This window comes from Myotis yumanensis, unplaced genomic scaffold, assembly GCF_028538775.1.
Source record: "Myotis yumanensis isolate MYYU_CA2020_CCGP unplaced genomic scaffold, mMyoYum1.0.hap1 SCAF_10, whole genome shotgun sequence".
Lineage (NCBI taxonomy): Eukaryota > Metazoa > Chordata > Mammalia > Chiroptera > Vespertilionidae > Myotis > Myotis yumanensis.
Window position 1 is genome coordinate 10,291,082 of NW_027223761.1, and position 18,438 is coordinate 10,309,519.

Here is an 18,438-nt window from a genome sequence, read left to right on the forward strand (position 1 = left end):
TCTTCTTACTTCCTCCCAGTGAGAGCATGCAAAGGGTCAATAATTTCATTTTTCCAATGGCTTCCAAGGACTGCATTCATCTCTTTACCCAGAAACCCACATCAGGCATCTGCGACACATACCGGGAGCAGAAGCTGGTGTGTGTTTTTGTTTTGGTTGTTGGGTATTTTTCCTTTCTTTTTTTTCAAGTTGCTATGAAGTTTCTAGCCAATTACTGCAAGGAGGTAGCTTCAGACTTTTTAGGAAGGTGGCCAAAGGCTGAGACAAAACTGCAGTACCCTAAATGGGAAGGTATTCCCCAAACACCAGCGTTTACGTACTTGTGGTTGTTTGGACACAGGGCCTAAGTATGAGTGGATATAGGTTCATAAAAGAAATACTTCTTATCCACAAGCAGGGGTTTCAGGGAAGAAAACCACTTTCTCACATAAACGCCTCATTCCCCTACTCCTTAGCACCACTGCCAGTCGTTCCCGTAGGTTGCAGTGCGGTTGTCAAACAGAAAAGCATCTGTTTCCTTGGTGAGTACATGTCTCTCTGCTTCCATCAATTCTATTTAAAGGAAAGTGAGATTGAGCGTGAGAAAAACAGTGTGGAGAAGGAGGAGCTCACAGAGTCGCAGGAAAGGTAGGGAGAGAAGCATTTCTCAGCTGCCCCTGCCTGCTACTTGCGTCCTGGTCTAGATGCTCTGGGGGCAGTGCACTGTTTTATTCCTCAGACAAGGACCAGGTAAAACTGAAGCTGCTCAGCTGGCGTGGCTCAGTGGTTGAGCATCGACCTATGAACCAGGAGGTCAGGGTTTGATTCCTGGTCGGGGCACATGCCCCGATGGCGGGCCCGACCCCTAGTGTGAGACATGCAGGAGGTAGCGAATCAGTGTTTCTCTCTCATCATTGATGTTTCTCTCTCTCTCTTACTTACCCTTCCTCTCTAAAACCAATTTTTTTTTTTTAAAAAGAGTGTAAGTGATTAAGCCATGGTCACACAGTTACAAGGTGACTCAATCAGAATTAGAACCCAGATCTATCAGGCTTAAAATTCTGTGTTTTCACCGCCTATACTGTACTACACTGCCTTTCTTAGGAGATGGAAGATTCAGATCTTCTAACCTCTTGGCTGGAATAAGTAAAGTTAGTGGATAGAATTGGGACAAGCCAACAGGGATTTGGCATTTTTTATCAGAAAAAAATTTTCATTTTCTTTGTTGAATGCTAGCAGGCAGTTTATCTGAGAAGGAAGAGGAGGTGGAGCTTGCCAGGAAAATGCCCAAGGTGGAATGAACAGGAACTTCTCTCCCCAAACAGGTAAACGTTAGTTTACTCCCTGGCTTTTGTGGAGCAAGCAATTGCCATCGCCTCTTCTCAAAGAGACACTGTTCACCCAGTGGCAGGTGCAGGCCAACTGTTGTCATGGCAACGGCAGGAGAGGCAAGCCATTTCATTCCAGAACTGATAATTAACGGGGGGTGGGGTTAGGATGGGAGTGGGAAGAGAAATGGGGGGCGGGGGATGATTGTTTCAGAAGGGAAAACTTAGCAATTACCAGCAAGCTGCTTAGATGAAAAGGCCAGGCATAGATGCTGCAGCCCAGTATGCCCCTAGAATTGAGGGCTCATCCCCTCTGCTTAGGGATTTTTGACAAACTAAAATGAAGGGTCAGGTCTCCAGCCAGCCAAGACTCTTTATGGAACCAAATGAGGAAAGGAGTATTACAGAGACTGTACAAAGAAATGCAGGGGGTCAGATGAATGACTACCCTCAATGACATCACCCAGCCAGAAGCAATCCAGAAATGCTATCTGCACTCTGCAGGACAAAGTCATGCTTAGGGATAAAACAGGACCCACAAACCATACCTGTTGTGAATTTCTACTTCTGTGAATGGAGTCGAGGAGAGTGGCTTCTTAGAAAGAAAATAAAAATATAACTTGTAGCCCCCCTGGGTGGTGTGGCTAGTGGTTGGAGCATCAGTCTGCACACCGAAGGGTCACCGGTTCGATTATGGTCAAAGGCACCTACTTGGGTTACAGGTTTGCTCCCCACCTCCAGACTGCAGCACACGTGGGAGGCAGCCAGCCGATGTGTCTCTATCACATCAATGTTTCTCTCTCCCCCCTCCCCGACCCCCAAAAAGAAAAAGAGATGACTTGTAGAGGTGATGAATTTGTTTAGATACTTGGTCATCATGGCTGTTAGTCTATCATTATAACCCTCAAAGGTTATAATAATGAAAAGAAGCTAAGCATTCCACATGAATTATCTCTCATTTAATCCTTGTGACAACCCAGGAGGAAGGTGCTATTACTAATTTCATATCAGACTTTATCTGATATGTTCAGTATCTTGCCCAAGGTTACAGAGCTAGTACGTTGGTGTACTAAATCATATTATCCTATTGATTTGTGTTTATAAAACAGAACCTATACTACTCAATAGGGAAGTCATGGTTCCAATCTAGAATAAAATCAGACTTAAGTAGCTATAAACAGCTTACAATAAAAAAAAGAAAAATATTTTTTCTAGTAGAATAAGGTCAGCCACAAAATAAAAATTATTGAATGAACAATGTTGGAGAATATTCTATCATGCTTTTGTGATTCATCAGACTCACAGCTCAGGGATTAGCCCTGTGTCCTAAGCCCTGATCAGGTGAATCTGTGGCACAGGGAAGGAAAGCGTGGTGACAATTACACAACACAAAGAGACTGTCCAAAATTCCTCTAATGACACATTTTAACCAAACTTCCATGGTTCATGTATATTTTTGTGGGAAAAAATGCCATAGTGTATAGCAAGACGTGTGTGTGTGTGTGTGTGTGTGTGCGCGCGCGTGCGCGCGCTTGCGCATATGTGAGAGAGCAAGAAAGAGAGAGAAATAGATGGTGGGGAGAAAGTGAAAGGGATTTTACTTTAAAACAGTGAATCTCAGTAGAAGGAGAAACAGCAGTTATTCAGTGCTACTTTGTTTCAAGCATTGCCTTTGGTGCTGGGAATACAGTTTTCAACAAAACATTCAAGGTCCAGGCTCTCAAAGAGCTTACATTCCAGAGTCTGAAGTAAGGATTGAGGAGTGTAAGTGGTATGTAGGTGGAGAGATTGAGCAAAAAAGAGGAAAAACCAAGAGAACTTATAGACATAGACAACAGTGTGGTGACGTGGTGACTGGGGGGGCGGGGGGGGGGGAGGTGAAAGAGGGGATAGAGGGAATAAATGGCGATAAAAAAAGTAAGAACAACAACAACACATTTTAAAGAAACCCATTAGTTCCTCTCTTAAAAACTATTATAGGTAACAAAACTTGCCCAGTCCTTGCTGGTAGGAAATAAACAGAAGATGGAATAAAAGAAAAGTATAGGTTGATAATCATTGCTTAAAACTATGAGTTTCCCCTCCGTTTTCCAGAGGTTTGACAAACTAATATGTTGATGTTGCCTTTGCAAGTGAACCAATTAATATCAAAATTTGGGAGCTCAGCTGACACAATAATTATGCTGGAAAATGTAATTTTGCCTGCATAATAGAGGTGGGACTGTTTCAAGGAGATCTCATTAATGTGCTATTCATCAACAAAGAGCAGGGCAACCTTCCTCTGCAGTCAGGATGCAAAAGGCCGTTGGAACAATTCTCTGTCTCTTGTTCTGAGAAAATAAATTAAGCACTGTCTAGAAGTCTAGATAGAGAAATTGAAATCACTGATGACAAAAACTGTGTGGCCTCTCATTCTGAAAGCAATGGAACTTGTCATTTCTACAGCTTTCATTCCCTATTCACTTATTTAACAAACTAGAAGCCTGGTGCACAAATTTGTGCACCAGTGGGGTCCCTTGGCCTGGCCTGCAGGATTGGGCCAAAACAGGGTCTCCGACATCCCTTGAGTGGTCCTGGATTGCAAGAAGGCGCAGGCCAGGCCAAGGGACCCCACTGGTGCACAATCAGGGCCGGGGAGGGACATGGGAAGTTGGCCAGCTGGGGAGAGACCACCGGAGGGCTTCAGGGCATGTCCAGCCCATCTCACTCAGTCCCAATTGGCCAGATCCCAGCAGCAAGCTAACCTAACAATCTGAGCTTCTCCCCCTGGTGGTCAGTGCACATCATAGCAACTGGTCAACTGGTTGACTGTCTGCCCTCTGGTGGTCAGTGCACATCATAGCTAGCAGTTGAGCGGCTTTAGCATATCAGCCTATTACGCTTTGATTGGTTGAACGGCCAGCTGGACGACTGGACACTTAGCAGATTAGGCTTTTATTATATAGGATTCTATCAAGTGTCTACTGTGTGCCAAGCAGTGCTAGATGTTGGAGCTATAGTAGAAATCAAAAAGAGATACAGTCTTTGTTTGCATGGTGCTTACTATGCAGCGATTGGTCTCTCCTCCACATTTCAGGGCATACACCTGTTCTGTGTTGGCTGGACTCTCTGCATGCTTAAAGATTCAGCAGCCTACTGAATGGATGCATGTCATGTGCAGTTGTGAATGGATATCCCCCAATGCAGGGCTACCCAAGTATATTAGACTGAGCACTAATTATGTGATTATGTGAGTTGTTGATCTACTCTTCCAGGGTTCCATGGTCTAATAAGTTTGCAAATGCTGCTTATTTTCCCACCTCCCACAGTTCATAAATTCAATGGTTAATAAAGACTTTGAGTAGATCTGTGATTCAGGCCTTCAACAGAGCCTCTCTGTCCCTCAGTTTTCTCCTCAGTCTCCTAGGAGCAATAGCACCCACTCTGCCTGTATCAAGGGTCAAGTGAGAGAACAAATGTGAATGACAGTATGTAAGAAATGCAAATAAATATAAGTGATTCCCCACACTCTTCAGAAGTGTAAAGCACTGAACAAGTGACATAGGATGAGATGATATAAGGTCACAAGCCTTTTTATAATGGTACTTGTTAGGGCATAATAGTACTTATAACCTGAGGTTCATATCTAAGTCATTTAAACAATTATTTACCAGAAATAACCAAGGAAACAAGAAAATTGACCTTGATTCAGTACCTTTACAATTTACAGATTGCCCACAGACATCTTATTTCTTTATTCTAACAAACCTAAGAAGTGGTTTGCTATCTCTATCCTACACTGATGAGGAAACTGAGTGAGAGTAAGTGACCTATCCAAGGTTGCCCAGCTAGAACTAGTAGTGGCAAGAGTCAGGAGTTAAAGTACATCCTTCTTATTCTACATCCTGTGCCTTTGCTCTCATACCTGGTTTTGTTCAAAACATAACTCTTATCTTCTCCTTCTCCAACATATCCAGCACCCTGATAAGTACCAAGTGCATGTTCAAGACCTACTTACTAGAGTACAGTGGTGAACAGAATGGGGCTTGGTGTCGCAGAAACCCTAGGTTAGAGTGCTGACCCGCCTTTTATTACCCACCTAGGCGATTTGCCTAAACTCTCCAACTTCAATTTTCTTATCTGAAAATGGGATAATCATAGTGCCTGTGGGGCATGAATGGCCTGAGGCTCATAAGTCAAGCATGGTGTTTAACATGTAATAACTGCTAGTATATGGTGACTCTTATTACTAGGGCTGGACATGTATGCAGTTGGCACTCACTTGATGCTTATTGAATGAGTAAATGAATAGATAGAATGAGTTGAGTGTAAGGAATTAATTGTGTTCAAACAGGTAAATAGCAGTCAGGGATGATGGCACCAAAAGGGTCCCTATCAGGCCGTAGGACGAAGGCTTTTGATGGCTTTGAATGCTCTAGTTTTGATGAGACCAGAAGAAGCACATGATGGGGCAGAATCAGCACCCAAAGTGCTTTAAAGCAGATGTACGAGTTTACCACTGTGGAAAACAGCTCAAGTTCAATATAAGTTCATATAAGACTGGGGAGCAAGGAATAAATCTCTAATAGTCTTTCGAGCTAAACTCTTGCTCAAGGCCTTGCGAATGACTCAGGATTTCAAAACTGGCCTGTGAGCTAGACTCCCTGGTACAGCAGGTTGAAATTTCTCTGCGAGAAATCACTGCAGTTGCTAAGGTGACTGCCTGAATGGGAAAAGGCATTTTCCCAGGGCTTCTGGGCCTCTTCCTCTTTTTACAGCCTTAAGGGACAGGCAGAGGGGAACTAATTTATTTACTTTCTGCCATCACTGTCTCATTTAATTGTGGCACCGATCCTTTGAAACAGTTTACTACACAGATGACAAAACTGAAGCGCAGAGAGATTAAGGGATATGTGCAATTTGTGTACATCTTGTAAGTGACAGGACCAGGACTCTGGCTCTTTTATAACTCCAGCTAGCCTCCCAACCAAATTTACACCCCTGAGCTTTCATGGTGGCCATCAACCCCATCCTTAGCCCCACTCCCCAAAGGAAATTCTGTAAAGGCCAGCCAAGTGCTGAGTGAACACACACTGCCTGCTTTCTTCTTACTCACTTTCAACAAATGTTTATTGAGCACCTACATTATGCCAGGCACGGCTCTTGTTGCTGAGGAACAAGAGAGATGAGATCCTTTCTCTGGTGGAAGTTAATTCTTGTGGGAAGAGATTGAAGGGGAAAAAAACACTAAATAAACAAAATAATCTCAGATTAGCAGTGTTAGGATGGAAATGAAACAGGGTGATCTGACAGGAAGGGACTGGGGAGAAGAAGGTACTATAGATAAGGTGTTCAAAGATGGCTTATGGAGGTCACTTTTGAACTGAAACCTGGCAGAACAAAGGAGCCAGCCAGGCAAAAATGGGCGCGGGGAGCTTTGCAGGCAGGGGGAACAGAGAGTTCAGACCTGAGGCTTGACACTGGCGACTGTCAAGGAAACCACTTCACCTTGTGGACTTTTTTAAAAACACGCTCATAACAGTGGAATGAATATGTTTCTGATTTGTAGTGTGAATGATAATGCTCCAGTAGTTGACATTATTTTTCTGGCAGTGGGACTAGTAATCATACTTTAAGAAGGCTGTGATCTCTACAAGTCACAGAGACAAACTGGCTTTAGAAAGAGAGGGGACACAGAGCCACATATTATAGGCCCACCCCTGGCAGCTGCACACTGCATTCAGGGATGGTAAGGACCCAGACAGGGCAGGGTGAGCAGGAAATTCCCAGAAGCCCCTGTCACATGGACATTGCTCAAACACCTGGGAAGGGAGCCGCTGGGGAACGTGAATATTTGTTTTGGTGCCAAATGGGATTATTCCCAGGATGTCTTGGTTATTACAAGGGATAAATTCTAAAACAACAAAGAAGAAAATAATATTTGTGTAGATAAGTATGGACTAAATACACAGCATAAAAATAATGTAGGGAGTACCAGTAGAGGAATGTCATGAACTCAAACAAGGGTCAAGTGGAATAACTTTTAAAACAATAAAAAAATCACTGCCTAGACCTACACTTCCCAATCCAGAGTTCCTGAAAGCAGTAACAGGAATTAGAAAGCTATTTGCAGTGTTTCAAAATATGAATGGCTAATAAGGCACCCCAGGCTGTTTATCCTTTATTTCGCGTCCTTTCAGATCATTCTTTTGTTGGTTTATTCAGTATTTCAACAAATACTTAATGAGTTATCTACTGTGTGCCAGGTATATGCCAAGTGCTAGAAAAAAATTTAAATGGCTAAAATAGGGATCATTGTTGTTGAGACATTTTAACTAACTGGTAGGGCAAAGAGACAAGTAAATGAATAATTAGAAAACAGGATAACATGTACTGATAGAGGGTTTATGGAGTACCTTAGATGGCCGAAGGGTGGGGGAAATGCCAGTCCAGCTGGGCCCAGGGTCTTGGAAAGCTTCCTAGAGGAGATATTACTAAATCTGTTTACAGGGCATACATAAATTAGCCAGAGAGGTCCAAGGGAATGATCATCTTGGCAGAAAAATGATTATGTACTTAGATATAGGGCTTTTAATTCTCCAGAGTACTTATGCGTTGTATCAGAATTGTGTTCAGCTTTGAGGAGGAGAAAACTCTGGTATCAGTAGCTTAAACAAAGGAAGGTTTATTTGTTTCACGCAGTACATTTGGAGGGAGGTGACTGAGTGCTGGCTGAGGTTCAGTGGCTAATGTCAGTGCTGCCTCATGCTCTGAGACTCCGTGAGCTTTTCCTTCATGCTTGCTTCCTTATGATGTAAAAAGCGCTGCAGCCTTGGATATCATATGCATTTTCAGGAATAAAAAAGAGGTCAGAAGAAGGGGCACATCTCTGTTAATCAGAAAAGTAGACACTTTGCCAATGAACAACCCTCCTAAACCAGAAGACTTATCCTTCTGCTTCATGGTCTTGAGCTGGGCTACACCCGCCCCCCCGCCCCCCCCCCCCCCCCCCCCGCAACTGCAGTATTAGCTTTGTTTGCAAATAACTCTTCTACTTGGGAATGACTAAGTCAGCCAACCAATAATACCTGCCAAACACATTTTATCTCACTTGGCCCTCATAACAAGCTCCTGAGTAGGAAGAGCAGGTATTATTAGCTCTACTTTATAAAAGAAGAAACTGAGATTTGGAGATCTAAATGATGCCTAAAATCCCAGAGCTGGACCTTTATTTAGTGATAACAAAAAGGAAAACAAAAGCGAACGTTTAATTTCCGGTTTGACTACCACATTTTCTCCTAATAATAGATTTTAGTGGTTATGCTTATGGAGTAGATTAAAAGTGCCATGATCTAAGAAGGATTTATTTGTATCCCCCTCCTATATGAAATGGCTGAGTAGAAAATAAAAAATAAAATAAAGCCAGTGTTCATTGTAGGCTTATACATCAGACTCTCTGCCATGCACTTTCCATATGTTCTCTCATTTCCTCCTTGCACAGTCCTGCAAGGTGGACTGCCCTGGTATTACACATGACCAATGTGAGGTGGCAGGAGATACTGACATGCCCCGGATCACAAAGCTAGCACATAGCAGAGCCAGGATTCAAACCTCAGTTCTCTAGAACGCCAGCCCAATGCTCTTCTTGCCTCTTCTATCTCCAAACCATTCTAACACTCTCTCTGTTGCTCCATCAGTGAATGTGCCTTCTCACTGACATTGCCTAGAGCCCTTGAAGCTACCCCATGTCCCTGTTACTCCTTTTAATTTATTTGACATGCTCCTGTTTCTTCATTATGGCTTTTATGGATGCAGAATCCAGCAACACATTGTTTCAAATGTCCTGCCATTAGAATGCATTTCCTTTCATTGTAATAGCACTGACCATAATGAATACACTCTGGATCCATGCAGATGTCACTGGTATTTGCGATACTCCGTTCTAATTTATGTTGGAAAATGAATACTTAAAGTATTGCCCAGGCTCTCATTACTCCAGAGGAAATGAGGGACACCCTGTGTGTGTGCATATGTTTTTGCATTTATGCAGCAAAGAGAATGCTTGGTCAGAATGAAGTGTGTGCCTGAAGTGAGAGATGGCCCTTTCCTGGAAGGGCACAATAGAGGTAATCTGCTGTGCATAGCAGCAAACTTGTGCAAGCAGGTTTCTTTGTGAGTGGGTGTGTAGGCCGAGGTAATGGGCACAAATTAAAGTCAGATTTCATTAGAGAGGGGAGAGGGAAAGCCTTGCTGACTGAGAGACTGACTTTGGGGTACCCCAAGATGATCTTATGTTCATGTGCACAGCCAGCAAGGCTGCCGATGTGTTTGGTGCCAGTAATCGCCCTGTCAGTCAGCCACACACTGGCGTAGCCTTCTTGGGGTCGAAGGTGAAGAGTTAGACAGAGGCCCACTGGGGAGCAGAATGTGCTCAGTTTGAGATTAATGATGTGAACTGATATTTATGGTGAGGGTCTGTCTGTGAAGTAGAGGGATGATTATCAAAGTCTGAAATGCCAGATTGTGGGGCAATTAGATCCTTTGTACTCAGCTCTCCAAGAAACTGCCTCCCCCATGTTTGAAACAATATGTGTGCCATAATGCTCTAGACATCTAGCCTGTCTATCTATAAGGGATTCTCCAGGAGATAGCTTCTTAGGTATATCTATGCCAAACATATCCTTTTCAAGGCTTGGGATCTCAGAGGTGAAAGGGTACCTGGAAAATAACCCATAAGAACCAATATTATGATTCCTCATGCAAGGGTTCTGGAAATTAAAAAGGAAGCGATGTGGTGGTTTATAGAATACAAGAGTATCCTACTAAATTTCTATAAAAATTCTACATTTTTATGCCACACCTATTTCAGCTAAATCTTTTAAATATGTAGGAGTTTCCCCTTAATAAAAGTGGGCTACACAGATTAGGATTACTGACTCAGGAATTACAAGGCAAATCAAAGGAGGAATAGAGGCTGCAAACTGAAGTTAGAAAGGGTATGTCTTTGTGTGAGTGTGTGAGTGTGTGTGTGTGTGTGTCTGTGTGTGCATATGTATGTGTGCATATACACATATGCCACGTGCACATATACCAGTGAGTCTGGAAATGTGTTGTTTGTTTAACAAAAAAGAAAAAGAGCCTTTCTAAAATTTGGCTTGGAAGAGAACATTTCTCTCTATAGCTGTAAGTCATCTTAAATCTCAACAGCTTTTTTACTGTTGAAAAACCTACAATGAAAAACTAGCTGTGGAATTTTGTGCTTTCCCCTCTGGGTCTCCAGAGCCTTAACTGTTACACAGTGCATCCCTGACTCTGCTGTCAATACCTGAACAACAGACTTGAAAGAACTAGTTTGCCAAATCTACCTAGAAATATAAGCCCTGGTAAGACCAATGCAATAACCTTAAAGAAGTTACTGTTCTTTGCTTCCTTCATGCCAAAACTCTACTAACACTTGTCCTGTACTGCAAAGTTTACTATCTTACAGGAAATTATGTCGAACCAAAAACACTGTTTGGGGGATTAGTTAAAACACAAATGAATCTAACTCCGAGTGGAATCTCTGAGCCTCCTATTCTCTTTTATTACAAATTCAAATGGCAATAATGCTTGCTGTGTTTGCTAAAAGAAAACAGCCCTCTGCATGCCTGGGCAGTCTGCCCCACTGCTCACCCCTTCCCCCAGGGCCCGTGATTGGAAGCACATTTTACTCTCTCCCTGGGGCAGGGTTAGTCTTGCTTCAGCACAAAAAGCCTTTCTGAAAAGGATGCAGAACTGAGGGTGGAGATAGACGCTGCCCCCCTGCAGCATGGGCTGTGGGTTCTGTGGACAGAGAGCAGGGGGTGCAGCTACTACCAGAGCAGCTTTGAGTCAGAACCTCTAGGTCTCTGTGCCCCTATTGGGGTCAGAATGAGTAGCCAGGACAAGGCCCCAGGATCGGCCTGATTCTCCTGTTCACTGTTATCTGCTCAATTAAGCTGGCGGGCAAGCCCGGGAACCAGCCCAAACTGCCCTCCCGAGGAGCTGCCCACCGTGAGAGAGTTCCTCTAACAAATGCGCCTTCAGGGGACCATATAACAAGCAGCAAAGCCATTTGCATTAATTCCTCCTACACGTGTCTTTGACTTTTAAAATGCTCAAGGTTCCTACCATATGTATGTGTAGTATGAGTTCCGAGTCTTTAAACAGCTGTGCTTCAGTCTAAGATGACGGAACAGCAAGGGAAGGGACCAGCTGGGAGAATGTGGCTCTCTTTTCTGAACCCAGGCTGCCTGTGCTTCCCCTGCCCTTCTGTTGTTGTAGTCATTCGTAGCCATGAAACAAACTTGTGACTTAAACAATTATTTTCAACTCTATGTATTTTCCAAACCTGTTTCTGTGAGGTAAAACAGAAATTGCAATGATAGCTATCATTTATAACATATGTGCATTGTGCCAAATACAATATTAAGGACCTTAATAAGATATCTTTTTAGTGTCACAACTACTCTGTTACATAGGTTTTATTGGGCCCATTTGACAGATGAGGTTACTAAAACTCAGAGAGGAAAGTGACTTTCCCAAGGTTACATGGTCTACTTATCTCCGTTCCCAGTACTTCCTTTTAGATGGTTACTGATGGCTAGAAGACTGAAGAAAGAGTCCATCAGCCCACTTAAGATAGACAGGTTACTCTTCCTTTAATCAGGTGGACAGGAAAGGCCACTGTGCCCTACAGACACCCCACTTGTACCTACTTAACCCAGGAGTACAAGCCACCAATCCGTAGGTCAGAATGAAGCAGATGGCAAGGATTCACAGCCCAGCTCCACAGTCTTTCTGGTAGGAAGAACATTGGCTTTGCAGTTGGACATACCTGAGCCCCAAATGTGAGCAATAACTGACCTCTCTGAACCTTAGTTTCCACTTCTAAACAAGGATTCATAATGTCTTCTTCACAGACATGCAGTGCAAATTGGATGAGAGAGTATATATAAGTACCGACGGTAATGCATGCTCATTGAATAAATTTTTAAATACACAATTGCTTGGTGGGAATGCGGATTGGTGCAGCCACTGTGAAAAGCAGTATGGAGTTACCTCACAAAAATTCAAAATGGTATGACACAGCAATTCCACCTAAGGGAATTTATCTGAAGAAACCCAAAACACAATTCGAAATAATATATGCACCCCTGCCTTCATTGCAGCGTTATTTAAAGTAGCCCAAGTACCCATCAATAGATGAGTGGATAAAAAAGCTGTGGTACATTTACACAATGGAATACTCCTCAGCCGTAAAAAAGAAGGAAATCTTACCTTTTGCAACAGCATGGATGGACCTGGAAAGTAATGCTAAGTGAAGCCAGTCAGAGAAGGACAAGTACCATATGATTTCACTTATATGTGGAATCTAATGAACAAAATAAATGAACAAACTAAATAGCACAGATTCATAGATACAGCTGTCAGAGGGCGGCTGGGTGAAAAGGTGAAGGGATTAAGCAAAAAAAAAAAAAAAAAAAGAGGAGAAACCTCATAGACACAGACAGCTGTATGGTGATTACCAGAAGGAGGGAGCAGGGGGAGGGGTGTAGAGGGGAAGTAGAAAGTAGAAAAGGGTAAAGGGGGGATAAACGGTGATGGAAGGAGACTTGACTTGAGGTGGTGAACACACAATACAATATACAGAATTGTATACCTGACACCAATATATAATTTGATTAACCATGTCACCCCAATAAATTCAATAAAAATTAAAAAATAATAAAATGCATAATTCCTTAAAATGTTCTTTTACTCTGTTTGTGTTAGCAAGTTTTCCAGGCTCCCTGAACTGTTTGGGCCCCAAGGCAGGTCCATTCTTTAGCATCAACTTTGCTTTTTATAGCCTGTTTTCCCCTCTAAGGTAGGAAGTGGGCTGAGGCTTTCTCTTCTGCCCTCCCCATCCTGTGACTCTCCCCAAAGTATTCTCTCACCTCCCTTTTGTGATTTCCTTAAGTGCTTTTAATGGCTGCTTGACACTAGAAAGATATTCCCAGCAGGCACTCCATTTGTATCGCTGCTTGTTGCTGGATGTGAACTTGTGACTGACCTCTGGGAAGGCAGGGGGCCCTGGAGGAGGAGTCAGGTCTGTGTCAGCAAAGCAAGGTGATGAGGTGATGGGTCCCTGGGCAGCTGGCAGGCAGCTGGAGGAGTAGCTCCAAACATCGCCTTCACATCCTCTGTCCTGTGTGCCTGGAAGTGTGATAGGCAGGGATTATGATATCAGCAAACTCCGACATTCTTAAGTAACTAACACCAACCCAAAGTAAAGCAAAACAAAACAAAACAAAAACAAAGGTAATGAACGGAGGCCAGCTATATTCCAGCGGTGCCTCTGCTACACCCAAGAGACATGGAACCCCATGGGAGCATCCTGCCTGCACTAGAGCCAACATCCATTACTCCAGGGTCTGCTACCTGGGGGCCTAGACTGCCCCCCACTCTTTTTAAACCTGTAACTGCCTTCGTCAGGGGAAGGTGACAGGTACAAGAAGTGGGGGTGGGGATGCTGATCCCTTATGCCTTTGTCTCACAAATCTTAGACACACGGCTGCTAATCAGGGTTGTGAGAGGTCACAACCCCTGCCCAGGAGCAGTGCCTGGGTTAACAGCACCACAGGAGACACCTTGGAGGCTGGTGATCCGTGCCAGGGGAACGGATTTCACACAGTGCTTCATGCTCAACCTTGTGTGACTCCCTTGAACATGATGGGCCTTTGCCGCAAACCACACAGACAGGCCTTCCTAAGGAGGCCTCCAAAGCCCACCACTGTTCAGCCTCCAGCCCGAACTCCTTATTCCTGCTCACCTTGCACCCCACCTCCTGGCCTCCTGGACCTTCTGAAGTCTGGCCTTCTCAATGAGCTGTCCCGTTTGTGGAGATGGCTCACCGCTCAAGGCCACCATTCTGCACCTCTTCACCAGCTCGGACTCCAGCCTCGCCTCCCTGGCAACTGTTCACACCTGTGTGTTCATTAGGCTGCTTCCAGCTCTCACCTGGTCCCCAGCCCGCAGTGCCCTACATTCCCACCACTCCCACAAACAGTGGCCTCTCAGTGCCCCTCGGCCCTACCAGGAGGACCGGACTCTGACCTGACAGGTGAGAGACGAGTGGTCAGCCTGTATGGAAGTCGTAGACCTGAAGCTATTTACGATTTGGGCTGAGAAAGAGAAAGGATATTGATACTCTGAGGCTGGAGCAAGAAAGGTTCTTGTTATGACTTGTTAGCAGCTGTTAAAACCGACAGTTGTAAAGGGGGAGTTTAGGAGGAGCTGCCACAGAGCTTTAAGGATTATCTGTGGATTTCAATGCCATTACTGTTCTTTACCAGAGTGGAGTTGGAATGAGAGAGAGAAGAAAGCTTCTGGTATGCAGTTATGTCAGATTCGTGGGCTCAGGCCACGCCCCCTTCCCCCCTCTCCCCTCCCTCCCCTCTAGACAGCCTTCACAGCTCAGGGCTGGGCCTAACTTGAGAATCTGGTGTTGGCCCCTTGGGAGAGTGCCCTTTACAGCCATGCTGTGACAATTCCGGCCAATTACAGCAAATCAGAGCTGAGTGGGTGATCGTCCTGCATTGCACATGGACCAGTGTTCCCTTGGTTGTGAGGCTGCACTGTGCATCGCACCTCCTTTTTAAAGCCTGGTCCTTCCGTCCTCTTCAGTGGGCAAGACAGGTATAGGGTCTGCTGTCCAGGTCCCTCCCCCACCGGGCTCAGAGCACTGCCCGAAATCAGACCTAGAGCATAACAACAGCCCGTGAATATGGGAGGTGAAGATGTGACATAAGAAACTTTGTTGTGGAAGACATTTCACAATAAGTGTCTCAAATCATTGTACTGTACACCTTAAACTTACACAATGTTATATGTCAATGACATCTCAACAAAGTCGGGCAGGGGGGCAGGGGAGCAGGGGGGCTTAGAGACTGGAGAAGCAGTTTGGGAAGGAAATGAGTTTTCTCTTTCCAGCTGAACGTAAAATGAGCAGTTCCATAGGCTTTTCTTAAACTTCTGTAATAGACTTATCATCTTTAGTAGGGGCTTTCTTGTCTCACAGCAAATGTATTTAAAATAAACAAACAAACAAAAACAACTCCCCAGCTGGCTTTGGTCAGTGGTTGAGCATTGACCTATGAACCAGGAGGTCACGGTTCAATTCCCAGTCAGGGTGCATGCCTGGGTTGCAGGCTTGATCCCCAGCAGGGGGCGTGCAGGAGGCAGCCAATCAATGATTCTTTCTCATCATTGATATGTCTATCTTTCTCCCTCCTTTCCTCTCTCTGAAATCAATAAAAATATACTTAAAAATAAGTTAAAAAGTTAAAAGAATTTTCTCATCTTTTTCCCAATAAAATATTTATTTTGTTGTCATTCCCTCCCTCCTACCCCTCTGTGCTGAGCTGAGTGAAGACTGCAGTGGGATGTTGTCAGTAGTGAGTGGGTGGGGAAAGCAAAAGGTCTGTACACTTTTTATTACTTTCTCATGCTGGTGTAGAAGAGCCATTTGATACGCTTATTATCCTGTGTAAAGTTTAATTCTGATTGGGACTCAGAATGTGAGTGCCTGGGAGTCACCTAGTCCAGGAAGGAAGCAGAGAACAATACCATGTGCATTAACTCTGGAATAGGCAGGCTGTGTTTCACACCTTTTCGTGTGAAAACCGGTCGCTTCATGCGCATTTCCATGTGCCATCTACTTTTATGTTCATAAAGAACCTGTGAATCGTGGACTCCGATTTACTGAGGCCCAGTGGAGGAAATGAGGCAGAAGTGAGGAAACTGAGGCCCAGTGGAGTAAGTTTTGTTCCCCCAGGCGGAACTTATTAAGTGGAAGGACTGGATTCAAACCTTGGTTTCTGTGTTCTTCCTGCTCCTCTCAGTTGGAAAGCCAGGGTTGAGAGTCTGACAGCAGGGAGCCTAGGAGAGTGCTGACAGCTGGGCCTCAACGTGTAGCCCGAGAGAGTGACTGGGCCTCACTCAGTAATAAGGAAACATCCTCGCAATGCCCTCTGACCGTTTGGATTGCCTGCTCTGGCTGGGCCCACCAATCGGGCCAAAGGAGAACCATCGCTTTCCAGGTGTCATACATAAACTTATGACATCTGATTTATGTTGAGACTGAGCCGTAAACAGGTTCTTCCCCAGATGGATGAAACAGGTGTGAAGTGGTAGGATTATGTCATCGGAGGGTGACCGCAGAGGCGGCTTCAGGAAAAACTAGGAGGAAGGCAGAATGTGTCTTTACTAATGTTCACTGCTCCCTTCAGCACCCTGTATTTATATCCCAGTCCTGACCCGTGAAAGATTATCATTTCTTTTTCCCCCTGGTAAAACTTAACCATCCACCTCATCCCATCAGCTTCTAAGATTATAGCTGGCTTACCCAAAACCCATTTCTGCTCCGGTGGTTTATGGGGATCCTATAGGCTATGTAACATCTACTGATTTTTAACCCTAGGAGCTCAGCCAGAGAAGTGTAGTACCTTAGACTAAAGGAACAACTTCGATAAGGTCTTTAGGCCTAATGGCTTGTGGGAGAGCTTTTGAATGTGACAAAGGCCGGCTGCTTCTTACATGATGACACGTTGGGTCTGTTACTTCTTCCAGTGCCTGGGCAGCCCTTTGATTCAGACCCCTGGGCTTTGTTCGTTGAGATTGGGCAGTGACATGCCAAGGATGGAGACCGGCAGTGTTAGTTCCTCCTTTCTCTTTGGGGCTCTCCTGTTAGGTGTGCTCAAGTTCCTGTGTGTTCTGGGTCCCCTTCCTCTCTCTGGCTAGACTAGTGCTCTCTCATCTGACAGCACTGACCTGGAATCCAGGGAGAGCCTCTGGGAATGTTCTCCGTGGAAGTGGAGTTCCTGGGGTGCCGTGAGGAAAACTTTCCTGAGGCCCCCATGAAAGGATGAGGTTTTGTGGAAAGCTTTATTGATGATGCAGAATTAAGGGTTTACCCTCCAAGGTCCCATCTCTGTCCATCTTGCCATGGAAGAAGCCCAATCTTGTCTTTAGCAGGGCCAGGATTAAGGCCACTGCCCAGAATTTCTGTTCCATATTAAAGTCCAGTCCAGTCCAGAATCTAGCTAGCTTAGCTTGTGTTCCCAGCCGCAGTCCATTACGTGCGGGGTCTGCATGGCCACGGGCCATGGGCCATGGGCCATGCAGCTGCTTAAGGCCACATGACTATGGAGAAGGAGCAGCCAAGCGCACGGGTGAGTGGGTGTCACGGAGCAAGCAGAGCAAGAGTAAGCAAATGGGAACTCTTCTTTGGGGGATTTTAACCTTCCAAGATTCTGTGCGTTTCTGATGGGGTTGACCCCTAGCCAATCCACTGTTCTCCAGGCTAGACTGACAGGCAAGCACCTCCCCTACATCACCCGGACTTAACTACACGTGTGCCTATCTCCCCCGTCTCCCCCCAGTAACCCAGTACCGGATGGAGAGAGGGAGGGGTGTTGATTACCTTGGAGGAACGATGCTGTGTGAAGCTGTAGCTTCCTGGTGAAGTCCCAGGTGAACATGCTTATAATGTCTGGCCTCCCCTTTGCTCTCTTCCTGTTATTAATATTAATAAACTAGCTAATTATGACAATACCAGTAGGATTGGCTGATTGTATATTGGATGTGATGTTCATCTCCTCGGCTGTCTGCATCAAGCAGCCTTCCCATAGGGGCAGAGTCCTACAGTTCGGACCTGGTGGCTGTATCATGACCTTTCAGAATTTGGAGGGGAGGTTTAGCTTTCCTACCTTTTTCTTTGTTCCCAGAATGTTTACTGCAAGGGCAGAGATAGGCCAGAGTAGTAAACAGGCGGGGAACCAGTCCGAATGGTTCCCTTTCACAAATGTCCACTCTGGTTACACTAGTCTCAGAGAAAATGTGCTGGCAGAGATGCCTGAGGCATGAAGTAGGCACAGGAAACCGCCTTGTAGCTTTCTGTTCCCAGATCAGCCTCTCACTGTCCCTGGCCTTAGACCCTTAGACAAGCGAGTCTGGCTTGCGAGTAAGTGTCTGTCCACTCCAGACCACCAGTGTCATGCATTGGCACCTGCTTACTGCTCCAAGCTGAGTCCCAGACTCGTGCTGATGATAGAATCACATTGGAGCAGCCGATGCCTGCCTACCCCCCACG

General features: G+C 44.9%; 1 protein-coding gene and 1 non-coding gene across 2 annotated transcripts in view; both read left to right on the forward strand.

Annotated features, from left to right (window-relative positions):
- Positions 1-18,438, forward strand: part of TRIM44 (tripartite motif containing 44) — an 83,968-nt gene that overhangs the window by 50,190 nt on the left and 15,340 nt on the right. The window lies entirely within an intron of this gene.
- LOC139019137 (small nucleolar RNA SNORA29) lies at positions 8,558-8,693 on the forward strand. The gene has a single exon (XR_011473032.1). It is a non-coding gene; the product is annotated as a small nucleolar RNA SNORA29 (small nucleolar RNA).